Source organism: Sminthopsis crassicaudata, chromosome X (assembly GCF_048593235.1).
Source record: "Sminthopsis crassicaudata isolate SCR6 chromosome X, ASM4859323v1, whole genome shotgun sequence".
NCBI classification, from domain to species: Eukaryota; Metazoa; Chordata; class Mammalia; order Dasyuromorphia; family Dasyuridae; genus Sminthopsis; species Sminthopsis crassicaudata.
In genome coordinates, this window is record NC_133623.1 from 7,276,593 (window position 1) to 7,303,960 (window position 27,368).

At 42.4% G+C, this 27,368-nt stretch overlaps 1 long non-coding RNA gene across 1 annotated transcript in view; it reads left to right on the forward strand.

Annotated features, from left to right (window-relative positions):
• Nucleotides 1-27,368, forward strand: part of LOC141549235 (uncharacterized) — a 255,425-nt gene that overhangs the window by 154,129 nt on the left and 73,928 nt on the right. The window contains exons 3-4 of the long non-coding RNA XR_012484292.1: nt 15,298-15,416; nt 24,901-25,207. This is a non-coding gene — a long non-coding RNA (uncharacterized LOC141549235). The remainder of the gene's footprint in view (nt 1-15,297; nt 15,417-24,900; nt 25,208-27,368) is intronic.

The window sequence follows — 27,368 nt, forward strand, 5'->3', positions numbered from 1 at the left end:
CAGGAAGGAGTGTTAAAATGGCAATATTGATTTGATCGTTGTTCTGAGGAAAGTTTGGGGTAAAGATTCTGTTGTGAACATATTATTAGATGTTATTTGGTATTATAATTATTCATGTCATATCTTGGGGCCAGGCCAAGAGTTGTTTAAATTCTCTTTTTGTCTGGATGAATTTTTAAACTTTTCATCCTGATACTTTAAATGTTTGCTGACCCTTGTCCACTTCAAGGAGTTAATTGGTTAAATGGAGAAAGAGATCTTAACTACAAGTAATAATTCTTTCTCTCTTTGTCCACTGACTCAAGTAATCTTTTCAATATGCAAAATAACCAAATGCTCATTATAATGATAATTAGGAATTAAAAACATTTTAAAATAGCAATAAATTACTATAACCAAAGTTTTTGATCACAATAATTCACAAGTACACTCTTGGGTACCGAACAAGGACTTGTAAGTTGTTCCTTTGGAAAGAATTTTCATGGAGATGGAATCATGGGTCTTTGAAAGTGTTAGCATGTAAATAAAGTTTACAGGTACTTTCATGCTCTCACATTAGCCCCATGGGCAGAAGGGAGAATTTGCCAATCACCCCTACAGGCTCATGAAAAATGATCCTTTAATTTAAATTACATTTGGCTACCTTTCTTTTGTCCATTTGACAAAAAAAAGAATACCCAACTGTGGAGAAGAGGGCAACTTGGCCAGTGTTCCAAGCCAAGGTGGTCTGTGGTTGTACTTCATGGAGTAAAACGGTATCTAGTGTCTGTGTAGTTCTAGGAAATAACATACAGCTCAGTAAATAGTTCACTTGAGTAAGGTTACTAGCAGGTGGCTTGAAAGTAAAGCTCATTACCTCCTGTATCCTTGTTTTATTCTAACCTGCCAAATAGAACATTTCTTCCTCTCCTTGTTCTCCCTCTCCTACATCACTATAAAGAATATCAGAGTACCTGAGTGCACATCCCAGAAATTAAAATATCAACTGATCTCTGCCTCTCTACCAGGGAAGCTAGGGAGCTGGAAGAGTTATACTAGAGTCCAACTTGAGGATTTCAACTCAACATTCATTTTTTTTTTGTTTTAATTATAGCTTTTTTATTTACAAGATATATGCATGGGTCATTTTTCACCATTGACTGTTAAAAAACCTTTTATTCCAATTTTTCCCCTTCTTCCCCTCCACCCCTCCCCCAGATGTCAGGTAGACCAATACATTAATATTCATTTGTTCAGTGCTTACTATCTATGAGGAACGAATGCAAGAGTCAGTGCTGGGCAGTTAACTAGATAGCTGGCATTGGATTTATAAAGATCTCTGTCTACTCTGAACCATACTAGTCAGGTCACTTCATATTGTAGTGCACCAGGAAGTACCTTTTTAGGACTAGAAGTTATAAATGAGTTTCCAAGGGACATTCCACATTGGGATTTTTTCCTAGATGAAATCACAGGTCTTGACCATTTGTTCTCTGCTGCCCCCTTCCCATTGGAAAGGTACAGTGTGCTAAGTCATGGGCTTTAGAGAAAAAATGAGATAGTCCTTATTTTCAAGAAGTTTGCTATTGTCATAGAAAAGTGGAGAACAAAATGGAAGCATTCCTATGATGTTGAAGGGATTTTGGGAAAGCCCCATCAGCCCTGCCATACTCCCTGAAATTTCCCTATTTGAGATTTATTTACTTTAGGTGAAAACATTATATCCTGAGAATATACCTCTAGGGAGGAGTAATATTAATATATTTTCTGCCATTAATAGCTTTAGCAGGTTGAAGCACTAATTGTAAATATTTGGGGGGGATTTAGCCATGAGACAAAGGAGAGATAGAGAAGAAAAGGTGGCTATCATAGTAGTTTTTAAAAAGAATTGCAGACATGGATATGTTTGTTGTCTCCAGAATACCAGGATCTCCAATAAAAGTGAAGAGAGAAAATATTAGAGACTATAGATGCTTGCAGGGGGCAGCTTGCTGGAGTAGACAGAAGGAGATGAGATCTAAGATGCTTGTAGAAGATTTGCCTTTGGCAAGAGGGAACATCTGTTCAGAAACAGGAGTGAAGGAAGAGACAGGAGGGACTGGGGCAGACATCTGCCTGAAAGGTGATGAGAAAAAGGGGGGAAATGGCCTTGAATTTTTGGTATAGTATGAGTTGAAGTTCTCAGCTAAGAGGATAAAGAGAGAGTAATGAGGGAGACATGAAAAGAGTAGAAAAGTTTTAGAATAGCAGGTGTGCTATTCTAACGAATTCGAGAGAAGTAAAATTGCTGTACTCTAATGATCTTAGTTGACTTAAGCTAACATAAAGTTGTAATGAACCCAGTCAGCATAGTTTCATGATTTCTTCCAGTTGTACTCAGAAACAATCGAGTAGGAATAGAAACAAATAGTGGGAAGAGTCTGTGGTTCAAGTTTACCAAGGTTTGGTCGGCTATGGAATGAGGGAACAAGGATGATGTAGAGTTGAACTACTTTCCCAAGAGCTCAAAACATGGAAGGAAAGAAAGGGTAGCCAAAACAGGGTTGAGGATCTGGGGTAACGCTGAAGCATAGAAGAATTGGAAATCATGGTTATCACAGACAGTCAACTGAGGATGAGTGAGACATTGAGAAAATAGAAAGATGACAAATAATAGTCACCTAAAAGAAGTTCATAGTTCTTGAATGTGATGCTGTTGTGGGGGATGGCAAGATCGAGGGTATAACCAAGCTTTTATATAATTGAGATGTGGTGGAGCAGTAGGCCAAGGCAATTGAATAGGTCAAAAAGTTGGGAAATTGGGTATTTGAAGGAACATTAATATTTAAGGTGGAGAGTCAGTAGGTAATAGCTATCATAATTTTCATTGAATGGTCAATTGGATTGAATGGACCTCAAAGGAGGAGAGGTGCTAAGTGATTAGGGAGTGTCTAGATGTGGCAAGAAGAGCAAAGAATAAAACTTGAACTCCACTCTCACTGACCAATGAGTTGAGGAGTATGAGTGAAAGTATAACAAGTACCAGAAAGGGTAGCAAGAATTCTAGGTCATCAAGAGAAAGCCAGATCTCAGGAAGTGCTATAATATGGAAGGAGTGAAATAGAAATAGTATAGGATCAAGTTTGTTAATTACACAGAAGGATTCCAGATGGCAGAGTAGAAGGAATGGGCATGTGTGTGTGTGTGTGTGTGTGTGTGTGTGTGTGTGTGTCTATGTCTGTGTTGGGGGGAATAGAGAATGAAGCAGCAAGTAGCTGAAGTGGATGGGGAAGAAGGTTGCACTTTAGTAGCCAAGGACAGTATAGAGGAGATGGGAAAAGTAAGGGGGATGGAGGTGGGATGGAGTATGTTAACCACTGGGGAATAAGTCCAGGCAGAGCATCATTGTGGCACACTGATAAAGAAAGGTAAGTAGAAGGGCCTTGGTTGATTAGAAGGGCCTTGGCCAACTCCTCTACTCCCCCAGGTGTCAACACAATACACAAGTAATTGACCTGCCAAGTTGCCGTGAATTGTGAGCTTGGCAGTGTTGTGGTTCCAGCCAGTTGGGAATCTCTTAGACCAATTGGGAAATCTAACAAAGAAGAAAGAAGTTGTTTGTAACAATGTGGAAGCCTAGTGAGAAGGTAGCAAGAAATGATTATTAATGATTTGCAACCATTTTTCATATGGTTTTTGATAGCTTGTATTTCTTCTTGTGAGAATTGCCTGTTCCTATTCCTTAACTATTTAGCTACTTGGGGAATGGTTCTTGTTCTTTTTTCTCCTCAATTCCCTCTACATCTTGGATAGCAGAAAAACGCAGGTCTTTAGACAGCTAGTGGTTAGCATGAGGGAATTTGGCACCTATAGACAAAGGAGTGTAGATAGAGAAGAAAGAGCATCAAATACAACTTTCTAATTCTATCCAGGGTCTACTCTTGGTATTAGGAAAAGATGTGGAACAGATCAGAATGGGAGTATGAACACAGACCAATTCCCAAAGGTAGTGAAAGCCAAGAACCAAAGTATTTCTAGTGGGCGGCTTTGGCTCATCCCTTACTCCAATGTCCAGGATGGCTGGTTTTTCTGTGCAAAGCTAAGAAAGTTAGGCTGTGCCTCTAAGTGAAGAAAACAGAGGAACTGACATTCAGACTTCTTAATGAGGCCCAATTCTCTTGGTTTATTATTCTGCAAGGAAAGTAGTTGCACCTCATTGAGGACCTAATGGAGCAACATGGGGAGAAAGTCTCAATTTGTTGAGAATTGTATTACATTCATCCTCATCATAATACAGACAGTATTCACTCGATTGCCTTTGCAGCCTGTGCACAGTATATGGGGGCATTCTGGCCAGCCTCCTTAGACTAGGAACTTAATGGAGTAAATGTTTTTGAAAACCAGTCTTTTCTGACCTCTTCCCTCCCTCTGTATGCTTTGCCCCATTCCCCTGACCTTGGATGTCTTAGATGATGACTCTAAACTTGAGGAGGAATCACACCTCTCTTCAGGGTCTTACCAATCATCTTCATGCTGCCAACTTCTATCCACGATGACCCATTTGAGCTCTTTTTTTTTCCATTTCTCTTGGGCCTCCATTATCCAGTGGGCTTTAGTCCTATTTGGGACTGAACCAACTTGGGGCCGGTGGGATTAACCAGAGTGCTAGAATGCTGACCTCACCAGGGGGAGAGGCTGCTAGTCTCTGTTCTGAGTTCTATCTACCTTGGACTCTGAATTTCATTCAAAGATGGGCTCCATCAAGCCTGTTTGCTTCATATCTTTCAGTGGCTCTAATTTGAACATAGAATGAATGATATTAAGATGTGTAGCTCCCCACCCTTCTTTACTGGACATACATAGAGAATATCATGCAATAAACAGGCACTGTTTTATGATCGTCATCCTGACAATAGTCACTTCAAGATGTTTGGGCATCTTTGACCTTCTGCTAAAGGACTGTCATCCAAGTACAGGTCTGATCGTGCTCCTTTCCTGCTCAAGAAATTCAGTGGCTCCTCATTGTCCTTAGGAGCAAATGCAAACCCCCTTTTCTGGAATTTATAGCCCTTCCTAATCTAGCACCAGCCTGGCTTTCCTGGCAGGCATTTTGGATTTTGTTGTCTACCCAAAGTTAGCCTCCTTAGCATGTCCTGCTCACAACCTTCCTCCCTCACCTTTCCTGCCTTTGGAGAAACTTTTCCCATGCCTCAATGCTTTACTTTCCCACCTCAGTCTTTTATAATCCCTGAATCCATTCAAAAGGTGGCCAGAATTTAGCAGGTCTTTCTGGATCTTTCAAGTCTTATTGCTTTAAGTTAAAATCCCTTTGGAGATATTTTGTATTTACTTCTCTGACTTCCTCCCCCCCACCCCCGCCAATAGACTGTAAACTCCTTGAACTCAGAGACTGTTAATTTGGGGGTTTGCATCACCATACTACCACGTGCTACATGGAAAATGCATAGGGAATTGAGAATTGTCACCTCTCTTCTCTTCATTAGTGATAGGTACAGTGACAACGAGAAGTGTCCAGGCTCTGCTCCATTATTTTCTGTCTGGCAATGAGTCTTTCAAGGCATTGGGGTGCCTTTTGATGAGGGAGCTCAGATATCACGCCCCCAGGAATAGTACTACTACTTTGAAGCACCCAGGAGAAGCATCTCTTCAATGTGGCCTGTCTGGCGGTTAGATTGGTACCTTACGTACCAATGACCAGTGGGTCAGCAACTCCTGATTTTCTACATCCTCCCCAAAAGGAGATAGTGCTGAGCACCGTGCCGAGCAGCAGGGATACAAGGAGGCACAGCCCCTCCCCTCTGGGAGCTGACATTCTAATGGAGGAAATGCTTGTTCAGATATTAATATAGTGCCTCCCAACATCTTGGTGCAGTTGGAAGCTCTGAGAGCTGACATATTTAATAGCTTCAATAACTTTCACCTACACTAACAATTTGGGGGACATAAGGCAGTTTTGCTAGGGAGGCACTACCAAGGATGGGGGAGATCAGGGAAAGTTTCACATAGGAGATGGTGCTTGAGCTGGCTCTGGGCAGAAAGCAGGGATTACCAAAGACAGAGGAGAGGAGAGGATATATTATCAGACACATGCAATGTCCAGTGCAAAGGCATAGTGGTGGCAGATGGAGCATGGTGCTAGCAGAATATCCATGACACCACACTGGTGTGTTGAGGGGGGAATTACAGAGGGACCACTGGGTGTGTCAAGTGATGCAAAAATAAGTTTTGTAATTTTAATTTGAAATAAAATTTTTCATCCTTTCTTTTGACTTGGATAAATAATAAATTCATTGTCAATTGTTGTGACTTAGTGCTTTGAGGTTTTCTCAATGGTCCTTGTAGTGGTAATTTCTAAGATAGCAGAAAAGGTCACCGAGATATTGGGAGCTTATTATTTCCTGAGGCAAACCATTCCAGACAACTGGGTCCTTAGCTGTTTATTGTGTTGCACTGCTCTCTCTTGGTTCTGGAGATGTCTATTTCCTCTTCAGTGAGACTGTGAGACCATTAGCACAGGCTGGATGATCCCCTTGTTGAGGAGATTGGAGTGGAGATTCCTTTCTTATATGGGTTGGACCAGTAAGGCTTCTAGCAGCCTTCCATGACTCCACACGACTTTGGGAAAGTCAGGGACTGTGAATTAGCCTCCTTCAGCACTATCCACTGCATGTCACATCAGCAGTAGCCAGGGGCTTTGGCCTATCCCTGCCATTGTCCCAGGCGAGGTCATAGGGACAGAGAGTTCTAGCTGCCCTGTTCACAGGACCAAACTTTACACACAGTAGGTGCCCAAGAGATACCTGTGGGGATGAGAATGTGGAGATTGGCTCTCTCCTAATCCAGCCTTGGGTCAGCTCTGACTTCCCCAGTAGGCTTGAGCAACATAATCATGAAATTCTGAGTGCCAAGAACCAGTCTTAACCCAAACATATGAAGATAAACCCTCACAGACAGCTAGTGAAACTGGTCTGGGGGGATGCCTTCATTGGCTCAATGGGACCTATATTTAACCATGATTAGTTTTAATGATTAATTGCAAGGTAACCAAGATACTTTTTACTGGATGTAAATGAGAGCTCCCCGTGAAGGCCTGAGGCCAGAATGGCTGAATAAAGACTTTCTATTAGAAATGCAAATTTCAAAGAATCCATTTGGAGTTTAATAGGAAAGCTTCCATTAGAACTCTCCTAGGAACTTGGCTTTGCTCTGAAATGGTTCAGATTCCCAATGTGAATCTCTCTGAAGACTTGGGTCATTTTCCTGCAAGGTACTCCCTAAGGAAGGAGGGCCAGAGAAAATCCCCGCTGACTCTGGAAACACAACTGGGCATCATGGGACTTTTCCCAACCTGCTTTGTTGTCTGATCCTTTTGCTGGGTGTGATTGATTTCTCCTTCCCAAACAAGCTTTTGGTGCTCAAATCACTGTCTGGCTGATGCTTTCAGACTTGGTAATCAAAGGTCTCAAGTTCACAGAAATGATTTTGGAAAGTGTCACCGGATGATGGCCTCATAAAGTGAAGGAAACGAGGAAGAAAAACTGCCCCATACCAAGCTGTCACGTACTGCAAATCATCATTTTGGGGAAAAGTTTCTGACAAATGACTAACCTTTTTTTATAACATTCTACCCTTCTCCATAACTCATTTTGAAAGTTTACTGCTCCTTAAGAAAAAAAATCTGGGATTGAGAACAGATGAGGATTTATCCAATAATTTTGATAATTCATCACAGACAAGATGAGAAATGTGGTCTAAAATCTTGAGGCATTTTCCAAAGGCTAGCTTGGCTTGAAGGTGGGTCAACTTCCTGAAGGACTTTTCTTACACATAACCAGGGCAACTGATGTGTACTTCTTCAAGTATACTTCTTTCAAGTATACTTCTCCAAAGTTCAGTCCTCTACACAAGTCTAGATCTGGAAAGGACCTTAGTGGTCATTGAATCCAAGGCCTCATTTTATAGATGAGACAAAGAAAGTCTAGAGAGATTAATTGACTTGCCCAAGTTCATACAAGAAATAATTAATTGGCTGAGGAAGCCTTCAAATCCTATTCTTTCTGCCTCTAAGCATTCTGCCACCATACTTGTCGAAGTACAGTGGAAAGGTCCATGGTGGACATGAGTATGTAACATATCACCAAGGAAGAACGTTGAGAAGGGCCTAAGCAATAAGATCAGAAAGATATATGACAGTCAAAGAGAAAGAAGCACGTCAGTCACCCAGTAAGCTGCCACCTGTGTGGTCATTGCTTCCTATACAGTGTCAAAGGTAAGGCTTTCATTGTGCCTTCTCAGTTCCCATGTAGGGTGTGATATAGATAAAAATTGCCCTGCATTTGATGCATTTGGCATCATCAGAGGCAATGCCCTTGTTCCATTCTAGCATCAGGAAGATGTGGCTAAGAGCTGTCTGGGTCATAGCTGACTTGAGTTTTCCAAGTTGAGACTCAATGGAAGTCCAGGCAACAGTAGAGAGTGAGTTTGCAGAACAGGAGGTCAAAACAGAAGGGAAGAACCAGCACGTCCCTCTTATTCCAGGACTTCTGTCTTTTATTGGAAGGGACAGACCTAAGAGAGGAAGATGGATTGAAGTTCCATTAAGTTTGGGCTTCTGGGGAAAGGTTATAGTGAAGGATGATTGGTGTACATGTTGGGTTTGCCAATTGGCTTCTCAGTGTCGCTGTGAAGGCATTAACATACAACTCAGGAGAGAAATCGTTGATAGGATTAGTCCACCCCCATCTGCTGCAACCCAGATTGCTGACCTTCTAAGCAGGGTTTGAGAGGCATCTTTAAATGGGCTGTTGATATCAATGTGATATTTGAAAGCAGGTATGTGTGCTGGGGCCAGCCCCTCGTTCTCTTTGTGATGGAATGGTTTTTAATGCTTTTCTCGTGGAGTGAGGTGAATACCCTGCCAAAGATGCAATTTTATCAATCTCCAAAATAAATGAGTGTGACTAGCAGAGCACAGAGTCTGATCCCCACTGAAACCACCATGGGCGGCTAAGTGAATTATTCCCCTCATTACCCTGAAACTAGGAGGGAAGAAAAACAAACTCAAACCCCCAAGTCCAGTTCCACAATTAGTTTCTCTTTTGTGATTCTGGAGTCATACCCTACCTGGCATTCACATAGTGCTTGCCCATGCAGGCTTAAGGAAGAATTTTCTAAGCATATGAAAAAAAAATTCACATTCTGGTTATGAAATATCCCTGGGGCATTTTAATTTCTTAAAAAGAAAATGAAAACAGGGAAAAACCTTAGGCATGTGTATTGTGTGCATGTGTATGTGTGATACTAGAATAGAAAATTTTTCAAATGGCAGAGTAGAAAGAAATCTAGAATATATAAGCAGACATCTTCATTTAAAGAATAAGAAAACAAAAGTCCAGCCAAGGGAAGGGACTTGACCAAAGTTGGCCAGCTAGAAAGAAGGTCTATTGGCTTCCAGTCTTAAGCACTCACTATGGCTTCTCGACAGGAGGCTCAAGTGGAGAGATATGGAAGTTTACAATCAGGTTTCTCCTTAGATTGTCATTCTCCAGACCAGTTGTTTAAGCATGACCTTCTTCCATGAAGGCTAGAACTGAGATCCTTTGGCACCATCCCCACCATTCCCACTCCAGGGTAAATGTATTTCTATTTGTGAATGTCAATCCACTTTCAATTATTCAGTTTCTTTTTGAGCACAAGAGAGTGTGTATTTGAACAAAGAAAAACAAAAATAGGAAATCTTTACTTTTGAATAGAAAAAAGCCCCAATAAGAGGGACAAATCTACTCTGAAGGCAGCTGGCTGCACCCAAGCCTTTTCTTATTTACCCTCAACTTAGCTGGGAAGCTTTTAGCTCCTTGCTTGGAATCCTCCACCTTGAAGAGGTTTCCTGTTCTATCAGTTTCACAACCCTGCGTGGCAGATGACTTATTTACGAAGGACCACAAAAACCCATGTCTGTCTTAGCACAAATGTGACCCTGTGGGAAATATAAGGCACAGCCCCTGACCTCAAGGAGCTGGCAGACTAGTAAAGCAAGTATATGAACCCAAAGACCTTCGTTCCAAAGCAAAACAGGATCAGTACATCATGGGGATAGAAGCCAAGATTTCTTTTTCTTTTTTTTTTTTTTTAATTCATTTTTCCAAATTATCCCCTCCCTCCCTCCACTCCCTCCCCCTGATGACAGGTAAATCCCATACATTTTACATGTGTTACAATATAACCTAGATACAATATATGTGTGTAAATACCATTTTCTTGTTGCACATTAAGTATTAGCTTCCGAAGGTATAAGTAACCTGGGTAGACAGACAGTAGTGCTAACAATTTACATTCACTTCCCAGTGTTCCTTCTCTGGGTGTAGTTGTTTCTGTCCATCATTGATCAACTGGAAGTGAGTTGGATCTTCTTTATGTTGAAGATTTCCACTTCCATCAGAATACATCCTCATACAGTATTGTTGTTGAAGTGTATAGTGATCTTCTGGTTCTGCTCATTTCCCTCAGCATCAGCTGATGTAAGTCTCTCCAGGCCTCTCTGTATTCCTCCTGCTGGTCATTTCTTACAGAGCAATAATATTCCATAGCCTTCATATACCATAATTTACCCAATCATTCTCCAATGGATGGGCAGCCACTCAGTTTCCAGTTTCTAGCCACTATGAAAAGAGCTGCCACAAACATTTTGGCACATACAGCTCCCTTTCCCCTCCTCAGTATTTCTTTGGGATATAATCCCAATAGCAGCAATGCTGGGTCAAAGGGTATGCACAGTTTGATAACTTTTTGGGCATAGTTCCAAATTGCTCTCCAGAATAGAAGCCAAGATTTCTGAGGCCCAAGGAGCAAGGATTGCCTTTCAGCTAGATCGAGGAAGGTTTTATGGAACAGGTGAGATGTGAGCTGGACTTCAAAGGATTTTTTTCTTTACCAACACACACCTATGAGAAAATGTCTATGTGTACACACATGTGCACGTGTGTTCACGTGATTGACTTCAAAAGGAGTTAAGGGACCATCTAATCCAGTTCAATCCATTATGCATATGTATTCATGTCCAACCCATATACAATGAAACCCCTACTATAATGTAGCTGACAAATATGGATCTGTTTGAAGATCTCTCGGGAGGCCTGAACCAGGCCTGCTTTAGAATGGGCCTCTTTGTTTGGATCTTGTCTTCCAATCTACACAGCTTTCGGACTTTTCTTGGTTCCACCTTTGGGACCAATTGGACAAAATCTAGTATATCCCTCCTTCATAGACTCTTAAAGCCAGCTCCCATGTCCTCCCCAGAGGCTTCTTTTCTTCAGGAACAACTTAGCCAGTTCTTTCAATTGATCCTCATGTGTCATAAACTCAAGGCCATATGGCTGTCTTCCAAATCCATTGTACAATGGATTTCTGTCATGCTTAACCTATAAGGCCCTAAACTGAACCCAATAGTTCAGATGAAGTCTTCCTGGAGGCTCTTCCCTTCCTGTGTGTCCCATAGCCTTGAGCCCATTTGAGGGCCACATCACGCTGCTGTCCCTTGTAGACCTTACAGTGATCTCTCTCCTTCTAATGTTGAGGTGGGAGATTATGGCATCCATCAGATCTCCCAGCTGTACTTTCCAAAGCTGTACTCAAGTGGAAGACTTTATGTCTGTATCAATACTGATATACATAAATGGTTTGGGATATATACATAGTTGTATGTATGTATGTATGTATGTGTGTGTATATATATATATATATATATATATATATATATATATATATATATATATTTATACGTGAATATATACATACATTCATACACATACTTGTATGTGTGTGAAGGTCCTGAGTTTATCAGTTTCAGAGAAACATCTCTGATGAAAAATTGGATCTACCAAAGCAACAACGCTTCAGCACTTTGTGGTTCTGGGGAATGAAGAGAGAAAATGACTTGCCCAAGATTACTTAGCTAACATGTATCAGATGCAATGCTAGGGCCCATGCCTCACTCTCACTAAGGCTGACTTTATTGTTGCAAGCTGCTTCTTTCTAGTTGTCCTTGTAAAATTATATCTCATTAGGGGCAGCTAGGTGGCACAGTGGGTAGAGCATCAGCTCCAAAGTCAGGAAGACCTGGGTTCAAATCTGACCTCAGACACTTAATACTTTCTACCTGTGTGACCCTGGGCAAGTCACTTAACTCCCATTGCCTCAGCAAAAAAAAAATATACCTCATTAGATGTCAGCTCAGTCCCCTTATAGGATCTCTTTGACTCCTGACTTTGTCACCCAGTGGGTTAGCTATTCCTCCCAACTTTGTGGCATCTGCAAACACAGTGATTCTGCCAAATCTGTCTCTAAGCAAATCATTGATAGAAATGTGACATAGCACAGTACCAAGCCCAGAGCCTTGTAGCAGGCCATTAGATACCTTCCACTGACTTGATTTTGAACCATTATGGCTACTCTTAGTCAACTTGTTCCAATTAGGTCATCTAAGCTCCTGTTCCTCTGTCTTTTTTGCAGGAATTAAATGAGCTACTTTATTAAATGGTTTTCTAAAACCTAAGTGATTTCTCTGATCTACTAGCTTAGCAAGCTTATGAACCACAGAGTTAAGGTTAGTCTGGCTTGTTCTTGAGGATGTCTTGTTGACTTTGGGGGATCATTCTTCCTTTTCTAGATATTCAATAAGCATCTCTTCAATTCCTATGGAAGTCTTGATTACCTCATTAACATCAGCTTCACTGGCCTGCGGTTCCCCACTCTTTCCTTTGGTTATTTCTTGTTCTTTATGTTCAGAGAGGCCCATGACATCAGGGAGGTGATGCCATGACCTTCACGTGAGTTGGATTGAAGTGAGGGAGGGCTGGGCGAGGTCACCTGTTGTAAAGGTCCTGTCGTCTCTCAGTTGTAATCCTTCTCTGGGAGGAAGTTTCTTTTCTCTGTGAATCTTTTTCTCTGTCCTCTTCTTCCCCTCCAAAAGTATGGGATTGCTGGACTTGTGAATCCACGGGACGTCTTCTCCTTGACCCAATCCAGAACTGACTTTCCAGACTCTAACTCTCCTTTTATCCTCCCAGAGAATGGGCGTGGGTGTACTCCAGGGGCTTGGGGGAAATTTACTTCAACCAATGAAATTGCTTGTATGAACTAAAGGTGTGAACTCTGAGCTAGAGAATTGTTAAGTACCGACTTAGCACTTAGTAAGAACCTAACAACCTGCCTCACTTTCTCCTCCAGAGCCATCTGGCTCCAGAGGCAGGATATAGATCAGGATTACTATCAATAGCCTTGGAATTTTCCCTTTTACAGCAGTCACACCAGTTGTACCTCCCATCCTGTGGTAGCTATTTCATTCTCAGATGTCATGACCTCATTTCCCAGCACCATTTGTACTTTTTTCAATACCTGAAGATATACTTCATTCATCTGGACCTGGTGACGTAAAGACATCAAGTCAGAAAAGTGACTCCTTATTTGCCTTAAGGTGAGCAGCACCCTAGCAGCCATATTTCTACTGCCCAGTCTTTCTCTTTGGCAGAGAAACAGGCAAATTAAGAATCAAGCTGTTCTATCTTGCTTCTGAGATCACTTACCCTTTGTCCCACTTGTTCCAAGCCTAGCCATCCTGTGAGCCCTCTCTCCCCCTCTATACCCCGCTCCCATCACTAAAAGAAAATTCCTTGAATTTTAAAACTCCTAAAACCATTTATGCTATAATGTGCTTTAATGGGTGTCCCCTCTCTCATACACACATACATGTGTGTATATGTGTCCATAGATGTATGTGTGCGTATACATGTATTCCATTTTTAGATCAAAGTCAGCTCAATTCCCTATGTCTTCCCACTGGTCTATTCAGACAAGTCCTCGCTTTCTGTTGTGTTACTTTGTTTCTTCAGGATTCCGTTCCAGAAACCTTCCCATCCCTCCTGGGCTGACTTGCCCTGGACTTCCTGAATCCTTGAAGTCAGGTTTTCTAAGATTGAGGGTGCTTGTCACTCTAGATTTCCTTTCCTCTGTGCCAACTCTAGGACAGAGTACTTCTCCCCAAGGTTCCCATCATTTCCATGCCATTAATCCATTCATCTCTGTTACTGAGAATCATACCCAGAATTAAGTGCCCCCTTGTCGATTCTTCTGCTCTATGAAGGATGACATCATTAAAGTAAGTCAAGAAGTTGCCAGCTGCTCTGCTATCAGCAGATGAGATGTTCCAGCTTTGGAAACTGAGAATCTAAGGTCAAGTGCTACTTCTGGCTGGCTTACTTCATCTTTGTAGGGCTCGGTTTCCTCATCTGTAAAATTCTTCTTGTTCTAGCTCTGTGACTCCTATGAGCCCTTGCCTGGCTACTTGAAATTCTCATCACTACTCTACTTGCCTCTCTTTCCCAAATAACTCATCTATTGTTTCTTCCTGTCTAGTAGTATTTTCTGATGTCAGTCACTTGTGTTTAATGCCATTTATCCAAAGGCCCTCTACCATGCCCCCCCTTCCCTATCTTTTCTGGCTTTGCTCACATGTATATAACTTGTTAGCATGCACTGTTAACCTGTCCACTCCCTTTTGGCCATGCTGCGCAGGGTCCTCATGGTGTGCCCATCTAGAACCATTGTCCCGTGAGCTGTTTCATCTCGGAGATTCATTATGGGATGGAGATGGGAGTCAATACATCTAAACTCAATGTGTTTTATTGTTTTTTGATGATGAAGACCCCTTTGTAATAGCAAAGCATTTCACTGTCCCCATATGACCTTAGGACCTTCCAATTTATTTATTTTTGCAATTTGTTTCTATTTTATATTTATATACAATATAAATACACATATATATAATATACATAAATACATATACAAATATATAATATTATATGTATATTTTAATATATACACATGTTGTTTCCCTTTAATAGAATATAAGGTCAGTGAAGGCAGGAGATGTTTAGTTTCCATATTTCCACAGTACTTGGCAAGTTAGTTGCAGACTTTCCTCTCCTCCCTACCCCCATCCCCACAACATGGACCTCCTCTTTTCCAAAGGACAATAAGACTATGGCTAGGGAATGCTTTGATTGAGAAGTCATGCCCTCCAAAACTGCAGGGTAGGGTTTGAGGGGAGAAGGCAACTCCATAGATCCTGCCCCTGGGGACTAGGCTCAAGCCTTGTGGACCAAAACATGCTTTCTACCATGTTCTTGGAAGCCTCTGGATCCCTGAGGGACAGAGGAGGTGCTCCCTGATTAAAGAGATTATATGAATTTAGGGGAGAGGGTGGTGACCAGAAGCTAAGATTCTTCCTTTGTCTACTCTGACCCTAATATTCTGTTGTCCTAGGATGAGCTGAATCAACTGGCCAGCCAATGCAGCCTCTCTGTGAGCTAAATTGAGCACTGGTTTCGACACTGGAGAAAGCAAGAGCGACCATTAATAAGCAAGAAATTCTCTGAAGCCTGGTGAGCTGGGGGGACTTGATAGAAGACTGGCACCAACGTATCTAGACTTGGGTCAGTGGACCATGGGGACCAAGACTGAGTTGGAAACCAGTGGCCCCACTTGTTAATCTCTCCATTCATTCCCAGTGATATGACCTCACCCATTCATTTCTAGCCTTATTCTGTATTTTCAGTTGGAGATTTTTATTTTACTCCCGTTCTTTCTTTGGAGGTTTTCTCATCTTCTACAATGTGAGTATGTTCTGTCCCATCCCTACCACATGACCATCCCTCCTCATTTGACTTCTCATCCTCGGCATTCCCATTGTCTTTATCTTCTGCCTTTTTCTGCCCATTCATTCTTTCATATTTCTCTTTTTTTAATTAATTTTATAATTATAACATTTTTGACAGTACATATGCATAGGTAATTTTTTTTACAACATTATCCCTTGTACTCCCTTCTGTTCCAAGTTTTTCCCCTCCTTCCCTCCACCCCCTCCCCTAGATGGCAGGCATTCCCATACATATTAAATATCTTATAGTATATCCTAGCTACAATATATATGTGCAAAACCGAATTTTTTTGCTGTTGTTACAAAGGAAGAATTGGATTCGGAAGGTAAAAATAATCTGGGAAGAAAAACAAAACAAAAATGCTCACAGTTTATACTCATTTCCCAGTGTTCCTTCTCTGGGTGTAGTTGTTTCTGTCCATCATTGATCAATTGGAACTGAATTAGGTCTTCTCTATGTTGAAGATATCCACTTCCATCAGAATATATCCTCATACAGTATCATTGTTGAAGTGTATAATGATCTTCTGGTTCTGCACATTTCACTCAGCATCAGTTGATGTAAGTCTCTCCAAGCCTCTCTGTATTTCTCCTGTTGGTCATTTCTTACACAACAATAATATCCCATAACCTTCATATACCACAATTTACCCAACCATTCTCCAATGGATGGACATCCATTCATTTTCCAGTTTCTAGCCACTACAAAGAGGGCTGCCACAAACATTTTGGCACATACAGGTCCCTTTCCCTTCTTTAGTAGTTCCTTGGGCTATAATCCCAGTAGTAGTATGGCTGGATCAAAGGGTATGCACAGTTTGATAACTTTTTGGGCATAATTCCAGATTGCTCTCCAGAATGGCTGGATTCTTTCACAACTCCACCAACAATGCATCAGTAGGACCCGCCAATTTAGAGCTGGAAGGGAACCCAGAGGTTATCTAGCATGGTGTCTTCATTTTACAGAATAGGAAACTGAGGCCCAGGGAACGAAGGGAGTGAGGAGTCAGAGCTTGACTTCAACTCTGAGTCTTCTCATATTTTAGTCTGACCTGGTGCATTCCTTACAATACTGCACTTGTGAGACTGGGAGTCCTTGAAAGTCAGGTTTGTGGGTGTGCTTTACCTTCCCAACATACCCCACACCCAAAATTCCTTATCTTGTTTTTTTTCCTTCCAGTTGTCTTCCAAGTAGAAAAAAAAAGCCTTTTTCTGTTTATTGGAGACATAGATGTCTATACTGGGAGGCAAATAGCCATTTTCAGTTTCTTAACAATATGAAAGGCCCGTGGAATCCCCTCTCCTAATTGGCTCCTTCCAGTCCTTCAGAGGATAGGCTTGAGTACTCCACAGCTATGAAGGGGAGAGGAGCCCCTGTCCATTTCCTGGAGTAATAAGGGGCAAAATGTCCCTGTCTCCAGAGGCCTAAGTCTGTGAGGACTTCTCCCTGTGATGTAGCCAGTCCAAGAGATAGAGAAGATTTTCTAAGCATAAACTGCAGTTTGAAAATAAATCAATAAAATTGCAGTAACTTCATGTCCCAATGCCCGAGTCTTCCAGAAAAATATTGGCAGTGGTCTCTCTTCTCCTGAATAGAAATGGCAGGATATTCCTGGATTCACTTGTACCTTACTTTACATTTAATGTTCTATCCCAGTAGAAAAGTATTGAACCCTTCCTCATACCCACACTTCCCCTAGTAGTTGGCGGTCCCCTCCCCAGTGTTCTGGAGTAGATGAAAATTGGGGGTGAGAAAATAAAGAAGGAAGACAGCCAGAGGAGACCTTGCCTGGCTCCCATCCTCCCAGGGTCCATGCTCTACATGCTCATCTTCTTCACTTGGGGTCTGCAAGCGTTTTTGTTTTTTTTTAATATTTTGATCATTGTAGTATAGATTGTTGTGTATATTGTATATCGATCATTGTGTTATAGTGTAGAGAGCACTTATATCATGAACAGGTGCTCTCTCTGTGGCTTTGTTGTTGCCTTTTGTTTGCAGACCGCAGTTTATCCTTGGTCTCCTATGAGATCCTTCTTTGCAGAACGAAAAGATTTAAGAAAAGTGTAGACACAGCAACAGCAGCTGTCTGGACTGATGCATGCCACAATCCCCAGTCATGCCCCCCCGCCCCACGTTCATCTCTCTGCATCCTAGTTTAGCCCCAGAATTCACCAGTTTTTTGCTGCTCTTCAGCATTGTTTTTCTTTGCCTCAGTGGAGTCATTTTGCATACTGGTTGTTTTCTTTACTCTGAAGGAAATACAGAACTGCTCACATTTCTCTGACCTATTTATTTTTGTCATTTCTTTATTTTTATTTTTTTATTTTTATTTTTTTTATTCATTTTTCCAAATTATCCCCTCCCTCTCTCCACTCCCTCCCCAGATGACAGGCAGTCCCATACATTTTACATGTGTTACAATATAACCTAGATACAAGATATGTGTGTAAATACCTTTTTCTTGTTGCACATTAATTATTAGCTTCCGAAGGTATAAGTAACCTGGGTAGATAGACAGTAGTGCTAACAATTTACATTCGCTTCCCAGTGTTCCTTCTCTGAGTATAGTTATTTCTGTCCATCATTGATCCACTGGAAGTGAGTTGGATCTTCTTTATGTTGAAGATATCCACTTCTATCAGAATACATCCTCATACAGTATTGAAGTGTACAGTGATCTTCTGGTTCTGCTCGTTTCACTCAGCATCAGTTGATGTAAGTCTTTCCAAAACTCTCTGTATTCCTCCTGTTGGTCATTTCTTACAGAGCAATAATATTCCATAACCTTCATATACCATAATTTACCCAACCATTCTCCAATGGATGGACATCCATTCATCTTCCAGCTTCTAGCCACTATGAAAAGGGCCGCCACAAACATTTTGGCACATACAGGTCCCTTTCCGCTCTTTAGTATGTCTTTGGGATATAAGCCCAATAACAGCAATGCTGGGTCAAAGGGTATGCACAGTTTGATAACTTTTTGGGCATAGTTTATTTTTGTCATTTCTTGTCCTGTTATATTCATATCCTATATTTTGTCTAGTTAGTCCCCAATTGATGGGTACCAGCTACTTATCTTCCAGGTTTTTTCAACTACAAAAATGGTACCATGGATATTTGGGTATTTCTTTTTACTTCAATCTCTCAGGGGAACATACTCAATAGTAAAACACTGTGGGCCAAAGAATATATGACTTTACTTTCACAGTACTGAATTTTTTCTGCAATGGTTGGAACCAATTCAAAACCGTAGCAACAATGTACCAGTGTGCCTGCCCCCTCCCCAAATCCTCCAGTGACTATTTCCATCTTTCATCATTTTTTGCCATGTTGAGGGGTGTTTATGGCTCTTCCCAGATCCCAGAAGGCTCATAAGGGAGATTTAGGGATATAACACAAATTGAAAAGCCAGGGCTTCATAATAGTGGCCTAATAGGATAGTGTGTTATGAAGACTTGACTTGATAAAACCGAGATTATTGGCTGGAGTCAGATATGCCTATGAAAGTCACAGCAGCCCCGAGTCAGGGAATAGACCTCCAAGCCAAAGGTGCTAAGGCTATCGTTGGAGAGGCAGGAACACGTTAAAGGAAAGCTCCAGGAAGATGGGGCAGCATAGTTCATGCTGTATAAAGTTCAAGGAAAAAAGCCATCCCTAGTACAAAGACTACAGCGTCCCGATTGTCCCTGATTATTGGGCTGGGCCCGAGGGAGTCTGCTGGATGGGTGTCGTTTTTTTTACCATGACCAGTATCTCATCCTCTCTTCATTGTGGGGGTTGGGAAGGGGGGGCTAAGGATGATGGAAGTTTAATAACAGTGGGCTTAGGGGCAGTCGGAGGAGATGGAGCTGCATGGGATAAGTCAAGGCAACCTAACTCTTACTGTCTCCATCTTGGCCCTAATTCCCTGAGTTAAGAATCCTGTTTGTCTTTAGTTCTCAGCCTGCCCCTAAACCTTCCTTGTCTTGGCTCGGTTCCCAGAAGCTCCTGACAAGACAGGAGTCAGTGAAATGAAAGTCATTCTCAGCATCCTTGGGTACCCCTCATAGGCCCAGCTCTGCCCCAACCTGAAAGCAAGAACACTAATTCCAGGTACAAACCAGCAACTTTGTCCATGCCATTCCCATTCTACTCCATCATCTCCTGCATCTGATGCTGTTCACAGAGATGACACTTGCCAAACTAGGGCCTCAACGTTGCTTTCCTTTCTGCAGCATAGGGTTACCTTGTTATGGCCCTTGCTCATGGACCCTGGATGAGGCGGTAAGGATTGCTGGTGCCTCTGGCCACTGAAGCATTATAGGGGATGAGTGAGAAGCCTAGGTAGAGGACACCAGCCTTCTATGGATCTCAGGAGAGAAGCAAGGAAGAAAAGGAAGGCAGGGAGGAGGAAGAAGAAGAGGAGAATGGAACAAGAAAGGAGGAAATAATTAGGTGGGCTATAAAGATAGCCATGACCCTGCCTCAGAATCCCTTCCTAAATGTATCTGCTCCCCACTTACCTTCCTCAATCCCCATCTGCAATTCCATACACATAAATATCTCATTGGGACATCCTTAGCTCTCCTTTTTCAATCCAATTCCAAATTAAAACCTATAACTTTTCTTCAGTGAAAAGAAAAAGCAGATTTAACTTCATTTATGGTGGATAAAACGACTCTCACTATTATACAAATCCCTTGAGATGAAGATGGCTACATGATGCCTATGGATAGAATACCCAGGAATTTAATCTGCAGACACCTCATCTGTCAGATCCAAATGATCAAACTCAGAAATTCTTGAGAATGGGCAGCCCAAATGGCAATGAGAAAAAATTTACCCCCCACTCTCAGTACTAGACACTCCAATTGTAACGTGCTGTTGTCTCCAGAAGCTGCCGATCGCTCTCTGGGAGGAAATCTGCTGTGTCAACTCAAATCTCTCGGACAGATTCTTCTTCCTGTAGAGAACCGTTGTCTCCAGACAATTGCCGTTAACTCTTGTCCAGAGAAGTGACTTCCCTTCCTGCAGAGAGCCACGTCAAGTCTGATGTAGAGCAGAGACTTCTCCTCTCTTTGGAGTGCTGTCCTCTTTTATCCTCCCAGAGAATGGGAGTGGGATAATGCAAGGGCTTCTGGGAAGAAGTACTCCAACCAATGAGCTTGCTCCTCTTAGAATTCCTGAGGTGTAAACTCCCTTTAAAGACCCAAACCAAAGGTCTGAGCCAGAGAACTGTCAAGTCAACCTGAGTTCTCACCTTGTCACTGTCCAGACAACCTGAGTTCTCACCTGCTAATCCTACCATCAATGACCAAAAAGGCAAAAAGCAAGGTGCTATCTAGAATTCATCATATGGAGTGGCTGTGGAGGTGTGAGTTTCCAAGCTGATTTCATCTTGCAGAATGATGAGTTTCGGAAGACAAGGAAGTCTGGGGACGTTTCAAGCCCAGGATTCTCCCCGCTTTTTCTCCCTAAGTCCTAAGCTGGATCATTAACAGTGAAATGAGTAGAATTCTAGCACAGATGCAATAACAGATAACAAATGATTCCAGAATCATCAATGAGGAACTAAGAGTTTTGGGAGAAAAACGCTCAACAGAAGCTTCATGCCCCAAACCACATGGGCCTCAGGCTGCCCCTTCGTCAGAGCCAGACTCAGTGTGCTCTATTCACTTGGATTCACCAGGTGGAGGCAAGGTACCTTGGAGGAAACAAACCCGTACAGGCTGTTCATCAACACCCAAAGCTACAAGACATGGGAGATAACAGGTGTCACTCAGCAAGCTGTTAGTGGTTGGCTTTTTACTGTCACTTCTTAGAGCTCTTTGCAGCTGGTGGTTCTCCCTCAGGGATAAAGCCATAGTGTTTTTTATTTCTTCAGTTCCATAGAAAATCAACTCTTGGTCCCAAAGAACAGAATAGGGAGCTGTTGAATTGGTCCAACCTCTCTCAGAAGGAATAAACACTAGCATTTTACATAGAAGCCCATAGGTGAGGCAAGCCAGAGCTGGCACTAATAGTGGGCATGGCATCCCTGAGAATAGGCACTTCCTCTTCTGCCTTCCTGGCAGAATAGTGATTTCCACTCCCACCAGAGGAAACCCAGGCTCCCTGGTTTTCCTTTTCTAGTGGTGGTGGTGAGGTCCTCACCCGACTTGCTGACCTCCAGAACACACATGTTGATGTGCCTTATAAACGCTTGAACTTTGCTATCTGCTTGACTGGTATAATCTCCTTTATGACCCCTGGGCCTTGCCATCTACCCTGAAGTTTCTTTATGTGTTATCTTCCTCAATTAGACTGCGACCTTCTCAAAAATGGGCGTCATATAGCTTTTATCTTTTGTATTCCTGGCACAGTGTTTGGCCCATAGTAAACTTTTGACAAAGGCTTTTTTCATCCATTGATCCAACCATAGGAAGAGGAGAAATAAAAGAGCAAGCAGAGGGAGTTTTAATCTGGGAAACTGTGCAGGAAGGAAATCTGAATTTAAGTCACAGCCACTAGTTTATGGGAGGCCCACACAAGTTATTTAACCTCTCAAAGCCTCAGTTTCTTCACCTGTAAGATGGGCCTATTAGCACATAGCTTGCTTACTGTTTGTATTCCATTTATGTATGTGGTTGGTGCAAAATGGAAAAGGAAAGTCATTTGATTCCCTAGCAGCACTGGCTTATTTCCTTTGGGGTCTGGTGAGTGTTGGTGGCCAGGTGACAACGGAAGGAGAGTGGGACTGTGGAGCCTGGAAGGCAGGCTGGAGGGCAACCTGGTAGAAAAGAAGTCTTAATGAATAAATATAGAAAAGGGAAGAGTTACAAGTGGTATTAACGATCTTGTAATCTCCAACTCCAATGGTCTTTTCTCAATCCTCACTCTTCTTAACCTCCCTGCAGCTTTTGACACTATGGCTCCCCTTCTTCTTGGTACCTTTCTCTCCAGATTTTCATAATGCACTCCATCCTAGTTCTCCTTCCATTTGTATGCCTGTTCCTTGGTCTCCTTTGCGGGATCTTTAGCCACATTGTACCTGCAAGCTGTGGGTGTCCCCCAGGGCTCTGTCCTGGGCTCTTTTCTCTTCTCCCTCTCTCCCATCTCATGTGCTGATCTCATCAGTTCCCATGGATTCAGTTGTCCTTTATGCTGATGATCCCCAGAAGTAGTTACGTGGCCCTCGCCTCTCGGCTGACCTCCAGAATCCATCTCTAACTGAGCCTTCGACATCTCAAAGGACACGTCTCTGGGAGTATTCAACTCAACAAGTCCAAAACTGAACTCATTATCTTTTTCCGATTCTCTCAGGCCCTCCCACTTCCAGTCCCTACTCTTGGCTCTCTCTCATCCTCCCCGTAGCCATTCTGTTGCCAAGTGTTGTCAATTGTATTAGAGAGGAATTTCCCTATTTCTCCTCCATGTCTCCTTCTCTCTCCTCTGACACCCACATGGAGGCCTTCATCATTTCACGTTGGGCTATGGAAACAGCTGCTCTTGTGGCTGACCGCCACAGGTCTCTCTCCACTCAGATCTTCCTAAAGCACAGATTTGTCCATGTCACTCTCCGCTCTGCTCCACCCAATTCGGTAAACTCCCTTGGTTCTCTCTCACTTCTGGGATCAAATGTAAAGTCTTATATTTAGCATTTGGAGCCATTCCTAACCTCGTCTTTCTCCCCCTCCCACTTTGCTAGTCATAAGCCTTATTCCCCTTTATATTCTTTATGATCCAGTGAAACTGGCCTCCTGAGATTCCATCTCTAGTCTCTGGGTGGTTTCACTCGCTGCGCCCCATGCCTAGAATTCTCTCCCTCCTTCTCTCTGCCTCCTGGGCTTCCCTGAAATCTCACTTAAAATCCCCTCTTCTAGGGGGCAGCTAGGTGGCTCAGTGGATAGAGCACCAGCCCTGAATTCCGGAGGACCAGAGTTCAACTCTAGTCTCAGACACTTAACACTTCCTAGCTGTGTGACCCTGGGCAAGTCACTTAACCCCAGTCTCAGAAAAAAGAAAAAGAAAAAAAAAATCCCCTCTTCTACAAGGAGCTTTTCCTCATTTGCTTTAATCTTAGTGCCTTCCCTCATTCCACTTTCACCTGAATACATCATTTTTATAGCTGGTTATTGGCATGTTGTCTCCCATGTTCGAATGGGAGTTCATGTGAACAGGAACTGTCTTTCGCCTGTCTTTGGAGCCCCAGCATTTAGCACGGTGCCTGGCACATAGTAGGTGCTGTTGACCAACATAGAGAAACTAGTCAATTTAACTCAACACCCACTTGTTCATTGCCTACCATTGGCAGGAAGCTAAGCTGAGCACTGAGAGGAGGATACAATATCAAGCTAAGACTCGGGCCTGTTCTTGTGGACTTGATGGTCCGTAGCGGTGGTATTTGTGTGACACTGATTATACCAGATTTCTATGTTCATAATGCATTTGATGTTATTTAGTACCTGGCACATAGTAGGTGCTTGATAATTTTTTATTGATCAAATGATGCTTACCCCAGTCATTTTACAGACAGATGAGAAAACTGATGCTGATTGAGACTAAGTGACTTACCCAGGGTCATGCAGATAATTAATGTAAGATGCAGGATCTGTTCCCAGTTCACCTTGATTCCTAAGATTACTCTTCCAATTTCATTGATCTCGTATAAGATACTGGGGATATGAAGATAAGGCAGAAACAATAGATTGCATTCTACTGAGGGCATGCAATATGTATTGAAATAATCACTTAAGAAGTATTAGTTAAGCATTTACGATGTGCAGCCCACCTGGCACATCAGGGAGATCAGGTGACCTTCCCGTAGCCACACAGTGAGCAACAGAGGTGGGGTTCAAATTTCAGTTCTTGCTGAGCCTGGGTCCATGACTCTATCACTAGACTAGGACCTGAGCATCCACAGCAAAACACAACATGGTCCTTCCCCTCAAAATGGACACTGGAAAAAGGTCATATGTGAAGAAAGAAAATACTTATATTTGGGGATGGGTAGTGGGGAGACAAAGAAAGGCTTCCCAGAAAAGCTGAACCTTGGAGGAAGCTAAGGATTCTATCAGGTAGAAGCCAGAAAGAAGTCGATTGCAGGCTTGAGGGATAGCCCAAGCAAAGATGGGAGAAAGAGCTGAAATGCTGAGTTTGAGAACTAAAAGTCAACTCTTTTGGCAGGAAAAATATGTTTGTAAAGTAGAGTAATGAGAAATATGTCTGATGTTGCTCTTTTCAACAGTGAGCTGATTCAAGCCAGTTCCAATGATCTTGTGATGAAGAGAACCATCTGCACCCAGAGAGAGGCCTGTGGAAACTGAGTGTGGACCAAAACAACATTTTCACCCTTTTTGTTGTTCTTCATTTGCTTTTTGTTTTCTTTCTCCTTTTTCTTCTTTTTGATCTGATTTTTCTTGTACAGCATGATACTTGTAGAAATGTGTCTAGAAGAACTGCACATGTTTAACATGCATTGGATTACTTGTGGTCTAGGAGACAGGCTGGGGAGAAGAGAAGGAAAAAAATTGGGAGCATAAGGTTTTGCAAAGGTAAATGTTGAAAATTATCTATGCATATGTTTTAAAAATAAAAAGCTTTTATTAAAAAATAAAATTTTAAATATAAAAAAATAAAGGAAAAAAAGAGGAATATGTCTGAAATTGGAGATTAGAGATAGATGACAAGTGCCAAACAGGAGAATATGTATTTCATCTTAGAGATATCCAGGTGCTCCTGAATATTCCTGGGTTTTTTAAAGGGGATTTTTTTGGCAGTTGTGAGAAGAATGAATTGTAGAGGAAAGAGCATGGAAGCAGGGAGACCAATTAAGAGGGGATTGCAGTGGTCCAGATGAGAGGTAATGAGAAGCCAAACTCAGGCGATGACCATATGAAGGAGAGGGACAGATGGGAATGATGATTAAATGACATATTGCATGCAAAAGAGGTTTTGAAAACAAAGTTTAAAGTGCTGTGCAGATAAAGGAGGTAGAATGTTATAAAATAAAACTTCAGTCACATCTGTCTATACATAATACCCCAGGTGCAAAGATGTAGTGCTGGAATGGACCTCAGAAATTAAGACCCATTTACATTTAGAAAAGGGGAAACCGAGGCTCAGAGAAGGGAAGAGGCTTGCCTAAGATCACACAGGGAGCCAAGATGCAAACCTCCATCCTTTGATTCTATAGCTGGAGTACACATAAAGCCCAGAAACTATGATTTCATCAATATGGAAAATACTCATATGGAAAGTTCCTTTACTGCTGCCCAGTAGTAAATCCTCTGTATCTGATGGTCATGGAGAGTGATCTGGATCACATAGTGAGGATGTGTTAGAGGTGAAACTTGAACTCAGGTTTTGCCCTCTCTCCACTATGCTTCACTGACTACGTTGGAATGAATCACTTGCAGTGTGTGTGTGTGTGTGTGTGTGTGTGTGTGTGTGTGTGTGTGTGTGTGTGTGTCCTAGTCCTATTAAAGAGTTGGCAGAAAAAGCTCCCCCTTCAGGTAGAACATTAAGATAAGAAGTGATGTGACATATTGTTAACAGATTGATATTTAAATAAGTTATTGAAACATTCTGTTGTTGAATAAGAGCGACATATGCACTTTTCCGGGGAAAAAATAGGCCTCAGAGGTTCCATTTAAACTCCCATATTGGATATATATGGTTGTCTGGGGTGCCCTGTTTGGAATTCTGTGATTTGAAGACTGTGTTAATTGTAAAGGAGTCAGGAAAGCCAAATGCTCACCTTTTATGGACTTCTGGGCACTCTGCAAATAGTGGGTTGGAGGAAGCATCCATTTCTATCCCTTCACTAGTGAGTGCCCCTAAAGAGGAAGGGGATGTTCTGTTTCCTTTCAAAATTGAGCACTCTTCCTGTGCAGTAAAAGAAAGTGTACAGACCAGGTGGTCTCTTGGATCTCTTCTTATAAGTCATGAGCTGAGGATGACCTGAGGATAAAACCTGTGGCATTTCCCAGCCACCAAGTCATCTGCTTCTCACTCACTGCATGACCTCATGGAAGCAATCTCCCCCAAAGTCCTCCTCTGATACTTTGGTGTGATAATGGAGGTACCTCTGAGGTTTAGAAGGCTGTCAGTAGAGATGCTCAACATGTGTAGATAACAACAAATTGGAAAGAAGAGGAAGCCCAGGGAATGACCAAGTCAAGACCCAATCAGGGACTTCCGGCCAAGATGGCGGCGTGGAGGCAGACAGCTGCTTGAGCTCCTCGTTTTCTCTCAGAACTTACTTCATGACAAGCCTCTGACTTAATGCTTGACCCAGAAAGAAATCCACAAATTATCACCAAGAGAAGACATCCTTGAAAGTCGCCAGAAAAGGTCTGTGTTTGTTCGGGGGAGGGTCAATCAGACTGGGCGCAGACTGAGGGCAGACAGCCAGAGCAAGACAGGCAGCTCACACAGCTCAGACCGGAGGGGGAGGGGTGTGATCTCTGTCGTTTTTGTGAAAGGGCTTTTGCCCCAGTGTGGATGCTCCGTCTTGGCAGCAAGCCAGGAGCAGTGGAGAGGGTGTAAACACTGGAGGTGAAGATTAAAACCCCAGAAAGCCAGCATCTCTCAGAGCCCGGCCACCCCCAACCCCCACCTGGACTGACTCGGTGCGCTCTCGGAGCCTCAGAGCGCAGACTCAGTACAGTCATTGCTGTTCTGTTAGTGGCTCTCTGCTGCCCTACCCCCAGT